Source organism: Cyclopterus lumpus, chromosome 11 (assembly GCF_009769545.1).
Source record: "Cyclopterus lumpus isolate fCycLum1 chromosome 11, fCycLum1.pri, whole genome shotgun sequence".
NCBI classification, from domain to species: Eukaryota; Metazoa; Chordata; class Actinopteri; order Perciformes; family Cyclopteridae; genus Cyclopterus; species Cyclopterus lumpus.
Window position 1 is genome coordinate 125,573 of NC_046976.1, and position 18,369 is coordinate 143,941.

The following is an 18,369-nucleotide window of genomic DNA, read 5'->3' on the forward strand; positions in this document are numbered from 1 at the left end:
CAAACGCGTGAACCAGTTTTTCTGAATCTTTTTGAAACAAGATGTGCCTGATTTTTGAAATGTTACTTTAACAGGTTCCTTCCCCCCAGCACCAAAGGATGAGCATACTCAAGAGTATATTTAGGAATATTCTTTATTGTCTCCAGACTGTGCCTCTGTTCCCCTCTCTCGTGCCCCCATCTGTATGGACCTTATATAGAGCACCTGTTCCCTGGACCACTCCCCCACACCCCTCCGCAGCTGAGCCTAACCACACCCCAGCCACCACATACCCCCACCGCCCGACTTAGGCCAGGGTGCCATCCGGCCTAACCTACTCCCCCCCCCCCCCTACCTGCTGGGACAAAACGGCCCCCAGCCCTCCTCACAGAGAGCTTGTTTTACTTTCTCAAACACCAACTGGCACTGCTCCATCCACTGGACCGGATTTGAGCCACCTTTCCGGGTCAGCTCAGTCAAGGGGCTGGTCAGCTCCGCAAAGTTTGTGATGAATCGTCTGTAATAGCCCACCTGCACCAGAAAATACCTTACCCCTTTTTTAGTCTTGGGCCGCGGGCAGGCTGCGATAGCGGTGGTTTTGTCTATCTGCGGGCGCAGCTGCCTGGGGGACCTCCCGCACTGCAAACAACAGAGAATCAAGCCATTTATCCCAAAAACCCTGAATTATAAAGTTATAAGGAAATATTTTTGTCAAGACCTGCATTCTTTCTACTGACCACCAGGGGACGACTCCTCTGGTTGTAAAGAAGTCTATTTTAAAGATGAAATGTTGTCTTTAGCTCAAAGTATGCCGACCTTGTAAGCTTTTAAAGTTGAAAAAGTTTAAGCGGAATTTAAGATTTACTCCATAGGATCGCATTCATTTTGTATTCCATTAAAAAAGAATAATTTGAAAATGTGAAAGGATACAAAATATATGAAAATATGAAAAAAGTTTTGTCAACATTTAAAAGTCTTTAGCTGAAAGTATGCAGATCTTATAAGCTTTTAAAGTTGAAGACTTTCTCCATTGTTTTCCCATTCAAAATAATAACCATAAAAGATTTATAATAACAACATTTGAAAAGTTAGAAATATGAAAGGTCATAGCGCTTGATTATTGAAGGAGCTGAATGTTTTAATATTTGAACGGTTTTGGTAGCTGAACATATGAAGGAAAAGAAGAGGTCCAAAATACGTGCAGAAGAAGCAGTCCAACTATTGTTAGCAGTCCAACTAGAAAGAGCATTTCCTTCTGAAAAAGCATTGGAATGCTAAAATCTGAAAGTTTGAAGCTGAAATATAAAAAGAAAAAACTGAAAATGGCTGAAAACTCCTGAAAATACCAAAAAGGGAAACTTCCTGCTGAAAAGTGTTGAAGCACAAAAACATTGACCTGAAGTGCCGCAAATACTTATGTATAACTGGAAAAGATGGAAGCAAAACTCTATCATCTAAATCAGGGGTTCTTAACCTTTTTGAACTCGGGGCCCAACTTTTCAAGTACAAAATGGCCCGGGGGCCCATTCCAATTGCAACACCATATTGGTTCAACTAATTGATCTCCCTCTTGGTTTGATTTGTATTCAATAACTAAATCAAATCCACTTACAGTTGAACAAGCAAAAGCATGATGCAATGTGATCATCACAAAGACATTTGTTCATCATGTGTATGTAAACCTGCACATACAAGACGCCCAACAGGCGAACAATTCATGAAACAAATCAAGCTAATACAATAACTAATTCAAAGGCTCAAGTCAGGCTTATTAACACAAAAATAACAAATAAATAGATTTTACTAGAGAAAAAAAAGGAGGGACATAAAGAAACTGAGAAATTGAAATTTGATAAATAAAATATGTGGTAATAAAATGGATATATTCAAAATAATACGTTTTAAATTAAATAAACTGTAAATAAAATATAGCCATATAATCTGCGAATGATTCAGCAGTCTTTTTATTTGCATGGCAGAACCGGGAAGTTGCTCTTCCTATCTGCAACAGCTGGAGTTGCCAGTCAGTGACACAACAGACCTTTTGTGCTTCTGGAGGCCATTTTACTTTCTCTTGAAAAATCCTACTGGCTTTCCCACGAGTGCTGATGTTTGGTCTTGAGATGCCGTTTTAGTTTTGAGGCTTCAGTGCTGTGTTGGTAGCATTAGCCCACACCAATTCAATTCAGTTTATTTTGTATAGCCCAATATCACAAATTTGCCTCAGAGGGCTTTACAATCTGTACACATACGACATCCCTGTCCCAGGACCTCACATCGGATCAAGAAAAACTCCCCAAAAATAACCTTTCACAGGGAAAAAAGGGAAGAAACCTTCAGGAGAGCAAGAGGAGGATCCCTCTATACACACACACACACTTAGTGAAGTCGAGATTGTACATTTAGACTTTTTTTTTTTTTTTAATCACCACTTTCGTCTTCATATTTTTCGTTTTAAATACTTCTCCTTAACTTTCGGTACAGGCTAGCGGCTGGCTGAGTGTCTTCTTCTGCCTATTGAAGACAGAAGAGAGAGAAAAATAAATAAATTGAGAGACAGAGGGAGAAAGAAAAATTGAAAGAGAGGGAGAAACCAGGGTTAAGGAAAGATGAGATCTTAACACTGGGAGTGGATTTTCTACAAAACCATTTGTTAACAGTATTCTGCTCCAAATAAATAATAATAATAAATAAATGAGTAAGAAGGGTTCTGCTAAAATGCCAACATAGTGTATGTTGAGTTGTAGTGGATTTTATATACACGTGCACATGTAGATAAGAGAGGTTATGTTTTAAATTAATACATAAAGAAAGTTATGATAATTCATTTGAGGAATGTATTGTAGCATAAGAGAGGATCACTGTTTTATTATTCTGTTTGTTGATGACAAATGTAATGATTAATTGTATGATGCATGAGAATGAATGAATGTTTTATTGTTTAGACAATAGTTAAAAGAGATGCCGATTGAAACCTGAGATGTTGCTTTTATTCTGAAGGCAGGATAATAGGGTTTTATTCTGAAGGGGAACTTCCTGTCCTTGACTGGAAGTGTGAGCTTTGACCCCGCTAGCTTATCGATTTGAGGCATTCTTTGAAGTGGCCAATGGACCTAAACCTCAGGTGTGAACCTCATGTCTTATTCGCTGGTCAGCGTAGCATGCTGTGTCTCTGAAAGGTATCTGCATGAATACCTCCACTAACCAATGGGAGCTTAGCTCAGCGAATGGACTGCGAATAAAACTAATTGTGAGACGCAAATTCCGTCTCTTACGTGGTGACGCCAGACAGAAACTGCTGGCTTACGTCAGGAGACTGTGGAAGCGAAGCCATGTGAGCGCGTCCGGGCCTGGACTGTATGCATGTATGCATACTGATGACTCTTGTTTGTTATGATTAAATAATGATTATTATATATCTCTGGCTTCGGAGCTTCTTCTTCCAAGCACCAGGTAGCTCGAGATTCTCTGAACTTTTACATGTAACAGTATATTCTATATCCAAAATATAAACAACTTTTACCAGTTGTGTAGTGAAAAAAGAAATTAGAACATTTTAAATAAATCTATCATACTTTTTATTAGACAGTGCCTAAAGAGAACTTAGCCTAGTCTGCACATGCATGTTTTAACATAATAATAATTAACATAAACAGGTAGACAATGTCAGCCATGATAATACACCTCAACACAGAGTCAATAGGCTCGTTCGAGATGAGCCAGTTCTGCGCATATTCGATCGGCGCACAATGCATGCCGGTTAGATTTGAGTCTGACGTGCTCCCGACTTGCTCTGACGTCATGCACACGTGGTCAACGATACTCTCACGAGAGCGAGGCGGCAGTCGGTTTTAGAGCCAGGTGCCGCAGGAGCTCTCTGTATGCGTGGTCCAGTGCATGATGGGAAACGCCTGGCTGTCGCCACATCAGAGAGCTGATTGGCTCTTAGATCTGACAGTAAATACCACGTGTTGTAGAAAATCCTTATTTTAACATTCAATTGTTCGCTATTTGTCTCATGTAGTGCAAAGATGTGGGTGTTAATAATAATAATAATGTATAAGGTTATTTATTTAGCATCTGTAAATAAATAATTTATAAAGAAATCTTCACATATATGTATTTATTTTATATATGTAAATAAATATGACATCCAACAACTACAATATGGGCAATCTTTTGACCTCAATTCCAAAAATAACAGTTAAATAAATAAAAAGATATCAAAATTTAGACCACTGTGAAAAGTAGATTTATTTTATTTTGGAAAATCCCATTTGTGTGACCTCAACACATTGAAAATGCATTTGGTCCATTTGGGAGATTACATATTAGATATCCCAAACCTTATTTAATATGCCCGTTAAGATGATTAGTTCTGTTAAATGTATTTGTTGGAATGCTGTGAAGTGAACTTCATCTCCAGACACATTTCAGACACATTTCAACTTTTAAATGTTGACACAATCTTCAACTATTACTGTATGATTCATCTTTTTGATACTACTGCTGCTACTTCTTGGAACCACTGATACTTCTACTACAACCACTACTAAAACTTCAGCTGCTGAAAGCTACTGCTCGTTAGTATACGACATAAGTAGAGGGATCTCTTCTGCCTCAATTTCATCAGCGATCAAAAATGCAAACACTATTTCTTCCGCCAGTTATACAAATTTGGTCTGTAAAGTAGAACTAACAACTGTTGTTGTGACTTCCTGAACACTGACCACCTGTGTGTTCTTTGAAGGCAGCTGAAAACTGTCTGACTTGATCACAGTTTGTTGGCCACGCCCCCTGCAGCGGCCGCCTGCTCTCGTCTGGATTCCAGGTGAGGCGCAGCTCTAACGAACGAGCCTAATGTAAGACCTCACCTGGAGCCCTGATGGTACAGCTGCTGCTTCCTCAACCTGATTTCTGAGTTTCCTGAATGCATTTCAAAATAATGCCTTAATGAATAAATGTAGACCTTATATGAGTAGTATATGTATTTATTTTGAAAGCAATTTAGAATATTTAGGTACAGGTTTTATGGAACCTTGTTTTTTTTATTCAACATCACATAATTCACAATCCAAAAGTGATTCAGATTCCCCAAACGTCCTTCAGTTTCCTTGCTAATGTATGGTAAAATGGTAATTCTTAACAAAATGCCATGAGTAAGACCTCAACTGGAGCACTGGTGGTCCAGCTGCTGCTTCCTTAACCTGCACTGCATCTGAATTGGATTTCTGAGTTTCCTGAATGCATCTCAAAAGGATGCAGGTTTGCACTGTGTTAGCCTGCTACTAGCTAACGAACAACGACCCTCTGGGGGGGGGTGAACAAACTTCGGGCATCTCTTTTCTTTTTTGGTGGCATTTTCCCATTGGCGGGCCGTCAGGGCCTTCAAAGCCTTCTCTGAAGGCCTAAACAGAATCACACAATTATAGCTTTTTTAATTTTATATATATATATATATATATATATATATATATATATATATATATATATATATATATATATTAGATTATTTTCTAATATATATAGATTATTTTCTCATTGCACAGAGAGGAGTCTCATGTGTTCCTCTGCTTAAGGCCTCTGGTATTCCTCTGGCTTGGTAGCTGCTTAACAGCATCGTTATCCAATCACATCGCATGTTAATGGTCACGCGGGCATGTTAATGGTCATGGGCATATCTTTCCTATGGAAGACATGCCCATTTAAAATACTTGAGAGGGCCTTCTGTATACCTTGACGTTGTGATTGGTCAATCGTGCTAATGTAATGATCGGGTATGTCTGTCTCTGTGTCCGGCACCAGAAAAGGGTAAACCTGTTTGTTTATTTTCCTTTGCGCATTTAAAGTGCTGCACCTGTAATATTATCAGTGGCCTGAAGAGTGAGCCCGGGTTTAAAAAGGATCTTGCATGTCTGTTGTTGTTGTTATTATTATTATTATTATTATTTGTCATTTGGTATAAAACGTGACGACGGGGGAGGAGACGCAAGGGTTTTTTCTCGGAAGAGCGCACGGACGGGTGGCAGTCGGCGTTTGGTGGACTCAGGACGGCGGGTTATTCTGAGCGTCTGCTTCGCGGTGGATCTGTACGAACGGATTACATGGTAATCCGTTCGTACATGGTGGTTTTCCATCATATTAAGCAGGGACACAACACTCACTATCAGATCCGCCCATTCCCTTAAAATAGCGTTGTACTTTTCCCCTTAGGTTTATTTGGAGGGAGAATTGTTACACTACCGTGACTCGTCGTCTAACAGAAAACTATAACGTTAGCACGGTTAATGTTATTGAAACTGTTGTTTCGAGAGTTCATTTAATTTATAGTATATTTGAGTTATTTCATTTATGGCTGAAGGAGGAGTACTAGTAGAATCGGACTTATTGGCAGATTTACTTGCAACGCCATTCTCAAGGAGGATGTTTGTGGAAAAGGAGGACATCGTAGCAAATGGCCGCCCTACCCCTGTTGAGAATATTATACTTAAAAACTAGGATAGAAACCAGACACTTAAGAAGCCCTTAAAACGCCAATTAGGTAGATAGCACACGTATTATACTACGAAGACTCTCCTCCACACAGTTCTCAGGGACACAGATAGATATGCACGCCATAAATACCACAACGAGAACTCTCCCCCGCACAGTTCTCAGGGAGTCAGATAGAGGGCAGGAGGCTGCTCTCAGATAAAGATCACCTGCTGACCTACTCCTTGAAACTGAGAGACAATGATAAGATTGCACAACATACACACACATGGATCTGCTACGCCACCTGGAGGCCAGATGATCTATTAGCCTAGAGGGTGGGACCATCCTGTGCTCCAATGAGGCTCTCGGAAAGTCTAAACCAAGAGCCGCCTCCACCTTATAGTCGACCAATCAAAAATGCCCTTAAGGACGATATAGGCTGAGTGCGCACTCTGCTAAGTTGCCCTTTTCCTTGCTATTTTAGCTAGATTTGGGACTGTGCACATATGTTTAACTGCTGGCCAGAATACTCCTGTTACAATTGAATAAATGTTAATTGATTGATTTTAATTAGCTCGTCGCGATTCCTGATTTCACTACCACGACAAATTTGGTAGCAGAGGATGGTTGCACTCGATTTATAGTTAACGTGGTAAAGTGAAACAGATAGAGAAGAAGACGACCAATCTGACCGAGAGCCATTCATCTCACCTCACGAACCTGATCAAAACAGCGCTGTACAACTAAAAGGTAAGCAGAGCCTATTTCATTAAAATCTGCATATTGTCGATAGATGTCTAAAATTGATCAGTAGTACTGAGTGTGAGTATGAATTGCATAAAATTATAATTGTAATTGTAACTTTTAAATAACGTTAAGATTGTGACAGGATTGTTATGTGACAGTAGAAGGTTTTATTTTAAAGATTTTGAGTACGCCCTCCGGGGTCAGATTTGTGTGGGAACGCGTAGCGTAAAAACAAGCCCAGAGGTTGTTACATGGGTGCTCATGAAATCGCGGAAATTAATGTAAAGGAATTTTACGAGGTAAAGATAAAAGTAGAACGTTTGGGTGAGGACGCATCGCTGTAAAAACACTCCCGTTGGGTTGGTGTGTGGGCACTCACCGAACAAAGATTAAAGAAGTTAAAGAGTAAAGATTAAAGAGATTGAAGAGAAATGAATAAAGAATATAAAGAGCAGTGAATCTGATGACGCTGGTTTGATAAGTGTTTGAGCTTTGTGGCTGTGTGTGAGTCCGTCGTGTCAGCTGTTCCTGATAACACACACTCACACACACACCCTCGTCGGAAAACGTGTGGCGAGTATACTGATAACATACAATCTGAATTAAAAGCGGATAAACCTTGCATGTTTTAAAATTAAGCGGATACAGATCCGTTGGTTGATTGCACAATTGTTTTAGCGTCCCTTGTAATTTTAATATCCACGAGTAAAAGTTGTTTTGGGTGATAGGGAGAAGAAACAGGAAAAGAGGGAGTGAGATAAATAGAGTAACAAAGTTGCGAAGCACGTGTGGTAGTGTCAAGATGACGGAGTTTAGGGATTTTTTTGACGGAGAGAGTAAAGGATAGAACAGAGAAGGGACAGGAGACGAAAGATGGGAGGATTTGGGAGACAGTGTTAGGGAGATGGACGGTGAATGGTTGGATACGCCCCGGTCCAAAAGTCCCGAACAAGATTGATACGGCTAAAATAAGGAAAGACTTGCTGGACGCCACAGCAGGTGCAATAAAAAAAGAGGAAGAAACAAGATGTGGAGCATTCTCTAAAGCTAAAGCTAACAGAAAAAGAGCAGAAAATTAAGAAAGACTGGGCTTGAAAGGATGGGATGAAATCATACGTCTCCATCTGAACAGGCCAATGGTGTCACGAAAACCGGGTGTGCCCAGCAGCGCCAATGTTTGTACAGAGAGCAGGATGTGAAGCGAACAAGACCAAGAAAGACACTGAGAGAGAAAACTAAGACAGGGAGAGGGACAGCAGATCCGCCCCTCTTAGTAGCTCCGCCTACGCCCCTCTTTACCCCGCACTACCTCTTTCTCCCCACATGGAGGAGCCATCGTTGCACGTACGGGGAGGTTCCCCGCCTTACTCCACAGAAACTGCAATAGCATCAGCTCCCCACATGATGGCACCAATATTGCAAGTAACAGAAGGAAAATTGATTGGAGCCATGTCAATGGATGTGACGGATGGGAGACTGGAAGTGGAGGACACACAACTAGCGGGGATTGTGGGGGTTCTCACAAATGAACTCACTGATCTCCAGGAGCAGATGCAACAAGTCAACCTGCACATAAGAAGCCTGACACTAGAGACTGCAGAACAATGGGAGGGACAGACCAGACCAAATACCCGTCCCCCGTTCGAAGCAGGAGAATTCCAGCTGTTCGGAGAAGGGGGGTCATCTATGGAATGGGAGGAGATGACTCTGCAGCTCGAAGAGCAACAAACTCTGCCCCCTGGTGGAACACCACGGTTAAACAATGACAGCCGGCCCATCCTAGAAGGAAGACCGACCCCAACACCGCCACCTGCTGGCTCAACCGTGCAAACAACAATGACATCTCCACCCGCACCTGGTGAACAATCATTGACATCTGCAGTACAAATGCTGCCACCTGCTGGCCAAACAGTAGGAAAGTCCCAACACAGAACAACAAGACTGATGACAGCCACACCCTCTCCACTCTCCCCCATGCCCTTTCCACAAGCCCCTCCCGCAGGATCAAGAACCCCCACTCCCCTGAATACAACGATGAGATCCACCAACCCCTTCATCGGTCCAAGCGTTCTGGGAAACGTCTACGTCCAGCCAAGTGACCACATCGTCTACATAGATCAATATGGCTACCCACTCCCTCAGTCAGTGCCACCCTCCCCCTTGCCCACACAAGATCAACAAGCAGACAACAACAATGACCCTTCAAGCCGCTCTGACAGCGAAGAAGATGAGTATGTGGTCTCTCTCAGGAACCTTGAAAGGCTCTGCACAACTAGTAGCTCCCCGCAGGTCATCAAGAATACACCAGAAGAAGAAAAAGGAGCAAGAAAGACAACAAATCCAACAAGAAAATGAGGAAGAGGAAGAACTACAGCATCTTCACAACAACATGCCCCTGCGCCAAGTACCAGGAGCACAGACAGGTACCTGCAGCTTCTCCCCATTCAGCTTTGGAGACCTGACTGGAATGCTACAGACACTGCCCCAACTAACAGCTGGAGCTGAACCATGGATTGAAGGATTTAAAGCAGTCACTTCTGGCCACCTGCTGGCCATAGGAGACATCAGAGCTGTCATCACAAGATGCCTGGATGGATACAGAGGCCCCAAGATCCTGGAACAAGCAGGAATTTTCTGTACCATGACACCTCCGACCCCCTTCAATCCCCACAGGAATGGACTATGGACTGTCCTACGACGCAAGTTCCCCACCCCATTGGACAAAGGTGCAGTCAAAAGCTGCAAGTGGGATGGAAAAGAAACGCCCTCAGCATACCTGGCAGGCACCCAAGAAAAATGGAGAAAGGCTTTTAAAGAACCACATGATGCCTCAGACTCCACCATCTCCATGTGGCGATGCATGGCAGTGAACGGTCTGCTCTTCTCGGTCAGAGAGAAGCTGGCTGGCTGACTATGCAGAACTGGATGAAGCCTCTGATGAGACCTGGGCAGCTCAAGTACGTCACCAGATGAACAGGTACATCACCAAAGAATCAAATGAAGACGAAGAAGTCAAGCTGTTGGAGAAACGCCTTCTCCTCAGCCAACTGAAATAGAAAGAAGATGCTCTGGCTGAGAAGAAAGCAGCAAAGAAAGCATCAGCCCAGATGGCCGTTGTTCCCATGGGACCAGCAGAAGTAGAAGCCCTGATTCAAACACAGATGGCCGCACTGCAAGCACAGCCCCCTCCCCAACCCATGATGCCACAGGCCCCTCCCCAGCCCTACTATCAGCCCCAGCAGCCACAACCCTTCTACCCGCCCAGACAAAGCCAATGGCCACAGAGAAGAGGAGGAGGAGGCAGAGGATCAGCCTACTTCTGCTACAACTGTGGAAGACCAGGCCACTATGCCCGAGACTGTCGTGCAGCCCCACAACAACAACAACAACAACAACAGCAGCAAGGGAGAGGAAGAGGACCCCCCCCAGACCGCACCAGTTCCTGCAGCGTACCCAGTTCCATATCAACATGATGCTTACCCTCCCCCACCACCAGCCTTCGACCCTGCCAACGGAGAATACCCCCTCCAAGCCCCTCAACGACAGTGGTACGATCAGCAGCAGTATTGACGGGGCCCGCCACAGATGACGTCAGAGACACAGACCATGCACTTCTCAATACTTCTCAGAGGAGAATGAGCACCTATCTCCTCTTCTTTCTCTCCTTATGGATGAATTTACATCTCTCCATTGCACCTTATTAACTCTGCTTCCTCCCCGGAGTCGTTGTGACTTCACGTCTCATAGGGTCCATTGGACCTGGAGGTGTCTGATGCCTGGTGAGCCGGCCTCCCGCGTTGGCCCTGCTGATGCGCCCCGCCCCCACTCCTCTCTACCTCCTTCTGTTTCATGGATTGGAGTTCCATTCATACATTGTCATATTCATGTAACGTGTTTATGTAACTTTGTAAATGCTGTTCATTCTGTACACATGACATCTATTGCTTCTGTCCATCCGGGGAGAGGGATCCTCCTCTGTTGCTCTCCTGAAGGTTTCTTCCCTTTTTTCCCTGTTAAAGGCTATTTTTGGGGAGTTTTTCCTGATCCAATGTGAGGTCCTGGGACAGGGATGTCGTATGTGTACAGATTGTAAAGCCCTCTGAGGCAAATTTGTAATTTGCGATATTGGGCTGTACAAAATAAATGGACCCTATGAGACGTGAAGTCACAACGACTCCGGGGAAGAAGCAGAGTTAATAAGGTGCAATGGAGAGATGTAAATTCATCCATAAGGAGAGAGAGAAGAGGAGATAGGTGCTCAGTGTGTCCTAAAACATCCCCCAGCAGCCTATAAGCCTATAGCAGCATATCAAGGGGCTCGACCAGGGCAAACCTGATTCAGCCCTAACTATAGGCACTATCAAACAGGAAAATCTTAAGTCTATTCTTGAATGAGGTGACTGTGTCTGCCTCCCGGACTGAAAGTGGAAGCTGGTTCCATAAAAGAGGAGCTTGATAACTGAAGGCTCTTGCTCCCATCCAATATGGTACTACAAGCTCCTTAAGATATGAAGGTGCATTACCAATCAAGGCTTTGTAGGTGAGGAGAAGAATTTTAAATGTGATTCTTGATTTTACAGGGAGCCAGTGCAGAGCAGCTAATACAGGAGTAATGTGATCTCTTTTCTTAGTTTTTGTGAGTACACAAGCTGCAGCATTCTGGATCAACTGGAGGGACTTAAGAGACTTATTAGAGCAGCCTGATAATAAGGAGTTGCAGTAATCTAGTCTTGAAGTAACAAACGTGTGTCCACCCCTCCTCTGCCGACGGATCAAGAAGTGTTCTGGTTAAGACTCATTCCCACAGTACCACTGACACCTGCCATTCAATATTGTTTCAACATTCTGAAATCAAGGATCTTCTCTCTCCACCCATACAAGACACCCCTTGATCATGTACACTGTACCCTCCATGTTGCCTCCAACCCAGATGAAATATATCAGGAAGATTGGGATGAAAACATGTCCCACTTGAAACCAAAACTGCAATGTCACCACTTGTATTGTGGAAAAGAAGGTGTAGCTGCAAGCGTCCAACTAACCCCTTTCCTCCAAGACTGGTACAAACTGTCCGAAGATTCGGCACCCCATGTCATACTTGCCGTGGGATTTGGTCATGAAGCTAGAAGTCTTGGCCCCATGATAAAAAGAGCCGCTACACTCACGTGGCTCCCCACCACAGACCCTGCCTTACAAAGAGCGAAAGAATGTCGAGATTTACTAACGTCAACACAGAAGACACCGCCATTCCTGAACATCTGCCCCTGCCCAGACATCATGGTCTCTCATGCACAAATCACCCAGACACAAAATGAATGCTGGATTCAGTCCCAGCAACCATATGGACCACATCTCCATATGACGTAGGAAGACTCAGAACTGAACCTATCATGATCACCCTGACAGACCCACAGATGAGGCCCATCTACCGTCCACAATACCGCCTGAGACTAGATCGAGGGATTGTTATCAACAGGAGTAATATATCCCAGAATCTGACTACAACACAGCCATTTTGCCAGTCCAAAAAACAGGAGGTAAAGGATAGAGATTGGTGCAAGATTTCAAACCCATAAACAATGTCACCATTCCAGACACTCATCTAGTGCCAGATCCTCACATCTCACTGACCAATCTGTCCCCAAGTCTCACCTATTTTACAGTGATTGATCTTGCAAATGCCTTCTTTAGCATTCCCCTTGACGAAAAGAGTCAACACTTGTTCGCATTCACATATAACGGACAGCAATACACCTACTCGTGCCTGCCCCAAGGTTACAGGTGATCTTCTACTGGCCGCCTCTACAGCTAGCCTATGCCTCAACACCACATCAGCTCTGTTGACCCTGCTGGCAGACAAAAGCTACAAAGTCAAAAGAGAAAAAGTACAATGTGGAAGAAGATAAGTTGTCTTCCTGGGAAGAGCAACATCCTCTGATGGGTTAGGAGTGTCCCGTGCCCACAGACACAACATCCTGCATTACCCCAAGCCAATTTCAGTATCAACCATGCTGTCCTTCCTGGGTCTCACCGGATATAGTCGTGCACATGTCCCTGACTACAGTGGTCTCACTCAGCGACTAAGAGACATGATCAAAGAGGTTGGCAACAGGAACCTCTCAGTAACCCTGACTTGGACTCCTGAAGCTGAGAGTGCCTTCATAAAAACAAAACAGTCACTGTCACAGGCTGCTGCACTGATGTCACCTGACTACACTCACCCGTTCCATTTGGATGTTTCTGAACAGAAAGCATTTGTCAATGCTATGCTGTATCAGAAAAAAGGGGGGGAGAGACAAGTGCTATTATACCACTCTTCAAAACTTGATGCAGTTGAAACAGGCCAACCAACATGTGCAAGATACGTTGCAGCAGTGGCCACAGCTATTGAAAAAACCAGTCACGTGGTAATGTGTCATCCACTCGAAATCCACACCAACCACGGAGTCACAGCGTACCTGCAAAGCAAAGAATTTGCGTTCAGTGTGGCAAGAAAAACAAAACTGCAAGCACAATGCACTCAGACTCACATCACGTTTGAGCCATCAAGCAACAATGTGGCCAACAAAATGCAAAATGGAGATCCGCATGTGTGTGAAGAGCTGGCCATAAAAGAAACAAAGATCAGAGTGGACCTGAAAAATGAACCAGGAACAGAAGTGGATGCCTGGCTCTACACTGACGTATGTTGCTACAAAGGAAGTGAAGGAAATATAGCAGCATATGCAGTGGTACAGCAACTACCAGACGGACAACACATCACCTTGGATGAAGGCATCATTGAACAGCCTGCCTCAGCACAATTGGCCGAAGTAACAGCCCTAACAAAAGCACTTGAATGGGCAAAAGACAAAAGAGTGAACATTTTCAGACTCAGCCTATGCGCACGGAGCAGTGCACATAGATGGACCCTCATGGATCAGAAGAGGTTTCACAACATCTAATCATCAACCCATCAGACACAAAGCTGCAATGATAAAACTACTCGATGCAATATTACTCCCAGCCACATTATCCGTAATGAAGTGCAAAGGACACGACAAAATCAAAACAAGAGTGAGCTCTGGAAATGAAGCAGCAGACGCAGCAGCAAAACAAGCAGGAGGATACACCCCCACCCAAATGATCATGAAACCACTGAAAGATGTCACTCAGCAACCAGAACTGACAGAAGAACACATCCAACAGCTCCAACAGAAAGCAGGACCATATGAATGGTCAGAATGGAGAAGAAAAGGAGCCACAAAGGATGGAAAAGGACTATGGAGAGCTCATGACGGACGTCTCGTAGCACCAGCCGAACTATGCCAAGTCCTATTGAAAGAAGCACACGGAAAAACACATGAAGGAAAGAAACGAACACTCGAAAGAATTGCCTACTTGTGGTGGCACCCCCACCTTGAAAGTATGACCAACCTCTTCTGTGACGAATGTTCCACTTGTGGTAACCACAATCCACGAAAACCATATCAAACGCCAATGGGAGCGTATCCAGTACCTGCAGCCTGTTTCCAAGACATCAGTATAGATTATACAGACATGGGAGCCGAGAACAGAGTGCAAGGGAAAAGATATGTGTTAGTAATGGTAGACAGATTTTCAAAATGGGTGGAAGCAATCCCCACCAAGAGCGAAGACGCTCAGACAGTAGTCAAATGGCTACAGACAGAACTCATAACTAGATATGGGGTACCTAGACGCATCAGGTCCGACAACGGAACACATTTCAATAACAAGTTACTACAGAAAGTGGAACTAGCTCTGGGCATAAACCACAAGTTTGGTTTGGTGTATCACCCACAGTCACAAGGTCTGGTCGAAAGGGCCAATCAAACAATTAAGGGAAAGCTGGCAAAGATGTGCGCAGGTACAAGGATGACATGGGTTGAAGCCCTGCCTTTGGTATTGATGGCAATGAGGTCATCCCCAGGTGGTAAGACGCACCTTTCGCCACATGAGTTATTGACTGGTAGAGTGATGCCAGGTCCGCCCAGGGATGGAGGTCATATGCCAGCCCTGGACGTACACAAAATAGAAATGAGTGAATATGTGAAGGTGCTAACATGCCTTACTGAAGCTCTCTCCAACCAGGTTGTTCGTGCCCAGACGATTGATCCGGCGGAGACGAAGCTGCCACAGGTGAAAGTAGGTGACTGGTTCAGGGTCAAGGTTCACAAACGAAAGTGGACAGACCCCAGGTGGACTGGTCCGTACGAAGTGAAGGAGGTTACTTCACACTCGGTCCAGGTCAAAGGTAAATCAGGAACGCCCTGGCACCACCTGACACATTGTACCCCAGTTCCAACGAGAACTCTGACAGAAGACAGAACTAATTTGTAAGATGCAACAAGCTCTTAGAAGATGTTTTGGGGACCATGATTATCCAATAGCATTCCCTGTATAAGAACCATGACTAACAGATTGATTACCACTGCCCTGACCAAAGAAAAATGCCCTCCACCCCCGTAAGAGCAGTGCCCCTTACTAGCATATGACTCTGACAGACTTGACATGGACAACGACCCACAGAATGACAACACCGACGAGCCCCAATTTATCACTTCATATTAGGTCACACCTAGCAGGTGTGAAAAGGGGGATTTGTTGAGAATATTATACTTAAAAACTAGGATGGAAACCAGACACATAGGGAGGCCTTGAAACTTTGATGAGAATGTTATACTTAGAAACTAGGATAGAAACCATCAAGGAAGGCCTTAAAATGCCAATTAGGTAGATAGCACACGTATAAATTATACTACGAAGACTCTCCTCCGTTTTGCAGCCGAGTGCGAAGCGGCAGGGATGAGTTAGCACCTCCAAATCTGAGGCCATGGTGCTCTGCCGGAAACCGGTGGATTGCTCCCTCCAGGTGGGGGCAAACTGCCTGCCCCAAGCGAAGGAGTTCAAGTATCTTGCGGTCTTGTTCACGAGTGAGGGTAAGGTGGAGCGGGAGATCAACAGGCGGATCGGTGCGGCTGCAGCAGTAAAACAGGCGCTGTACCGGTCCGTCTTGGTGAAGAGGGAGCTGAGACTGAAGGCAAAACTCTCCATTTACTGGTCGGTCTAAGTTCCAACCCTCACCTATGGTCACGAACTCTGGGTCGTGACCGAAATAACGAGATCTCGGATACAAGCGGCCGAAATGAGCTTCCTCCGTAGGGTGGCCGGGCTCAGCCTTAGAGATAGGGTAAGGAGTTCGGACATCAGGGGGGAGCTCGGAGTCGAGTCGCTGCTCCTTCGTGTCCAAAGGAGTCAGCTGAGGTGGTTCGGGCATCTAGTCAGGATGCCTCCTGGACGCCTCCCATTAGAGGTTTTCCGGGCACGTCCTACTGGCAGGAGGCCCTGGGGAAGACCGAGGACACGCTGGAGGGATTATATCTCCTGGCTGGCCTTGGAACGCCTCGGGATCCCCCAGAATGAGCTGGAAAGTGTTGCGGGTGAGAGGGAAGCCTGGGTCGGCCTGCTGAACCCGCTTCCACCGCGACCCGACCCCGGATAAGCGGGTGATAATGGATGGATGGATGGATGGAGACTCTCCTCCACACAGTTCTCAGGGACACAGATAGATATGCACGCCATAAATACCACAACGAGAACTCTCCCCCGCACAGTTCTCAGGGAGTCAGATAGAGGGCAGGAGGCTGCTCGCACCTGCTGACCTACTCCTTGAAACTGAGAGACAATGATAGGATTGCACAACATACACACACATGGATCTGCTACGCCACCTGGAGGTCAGATGATCCTGGGACCATCCTGTGCTCCAATGAGGCTCTCGGAAAGTCTAAACCAAGAGCCGCCTCCACCTTATAGTCGACCAATCAAAAATGCCCTTAAGGACGATATAGGCTGAGTGCGCACTCTGCTAAGTTGCCCTTTTCCTTGCTATTTTAGCTAGATTTGGAACCGTGCATGTATGTTTAACTGCTGGACAGAATACTCCTGTTACAATTGAATAAATGTTAATTGATTGATTTTAATTAGCTCGTCTCAAGTCCTGATTTCACTACCACGACACCCCACAGCTAACAGCCTTGACCCAGCAAGGAAAAACATGTATGCGTCAATTCCAGTTCGCCAACTACGAACGATAAGGCTGCTACGTGACACGAAAGAACGGCAGGACACTTGCAAGCTATGGTGCACTTGAACACGTTTGGAGAGACCCGCGTGGATCTTCAGATCAACAAGCAAGTTCGCAGGGAAACGGAGCTTCACAACACAAAAGTTAAGAAGAACAGGGAGATGCTAAAAAGACTGATAGATTGCGTCATCTTTTTAGGCAAACAGGAACTCTCATTCAGGGGACACGACGAACCTAGAGAGTCTACAAATAAGGTGAACTATGTGGAGTTCCTTTCCTTTGTGGCCACGCACGACACAGACTTGCACTTCCACGAACAAAGTGTTTACCGGGACATCGGGCAAAATACAAAATGACCTGATCAGTGCTGTAGCTGAAGCAATGGGAGAGGAGATCCGCCGTGAAGTAAATCAAGTGCCCCTTGTCGCTGTTATGGTAGTCGAAACAACGGACGTCAATAACACAGCGCAGCTGTCACTGGTGCTCCGCTATGTGACGGATACCAGCGTCAAGGAAAGATTTGTCAGATTTGACGATGTTACCGGCCACAAGAGAGCCAACGACATTGCTGCTCTTCTCATATGATTCCTGGAGAACTACAATTGTCTGGACAAAGTCGTGGCTCAGTGTTATGATGCCGCCGCAGTCATGGCGTCTGGGCTTAATGGAGTGCAGGCAAAAGTTAAAGAGAAGACTCCTAATGCTTTATTTATACACTGTTATGCCCATCGGCTGAATTTAGTGCTGACTCAAGGGGTCTCAAAGCTGAAAGAATGTAGAATTTTTTTTTCACATTTCAGCGGCCTCGCTGCGTTTTTTCCAGGTCTCCAAAGCGTACACAGCTGCTCAATGACATCTGCCAGTGGCGTCTTCCTCGTGTGGCACCAACCCGGTGGCAATATAGCTCCAGACTGGTCAACACAGTCTTTGAAAAGAGAGCTGCCCTGCAGGAGCTTTTTGATCGCATTGTGGAGCACCATGATGAGTACGACGATGAATCTGTGCGCTGTGCTGATGGCTACAAAGCCCATCTGAAGAACTTTGAGTTTTGTTTTTTGCTGTCCACTTTCCATGGGATCTTC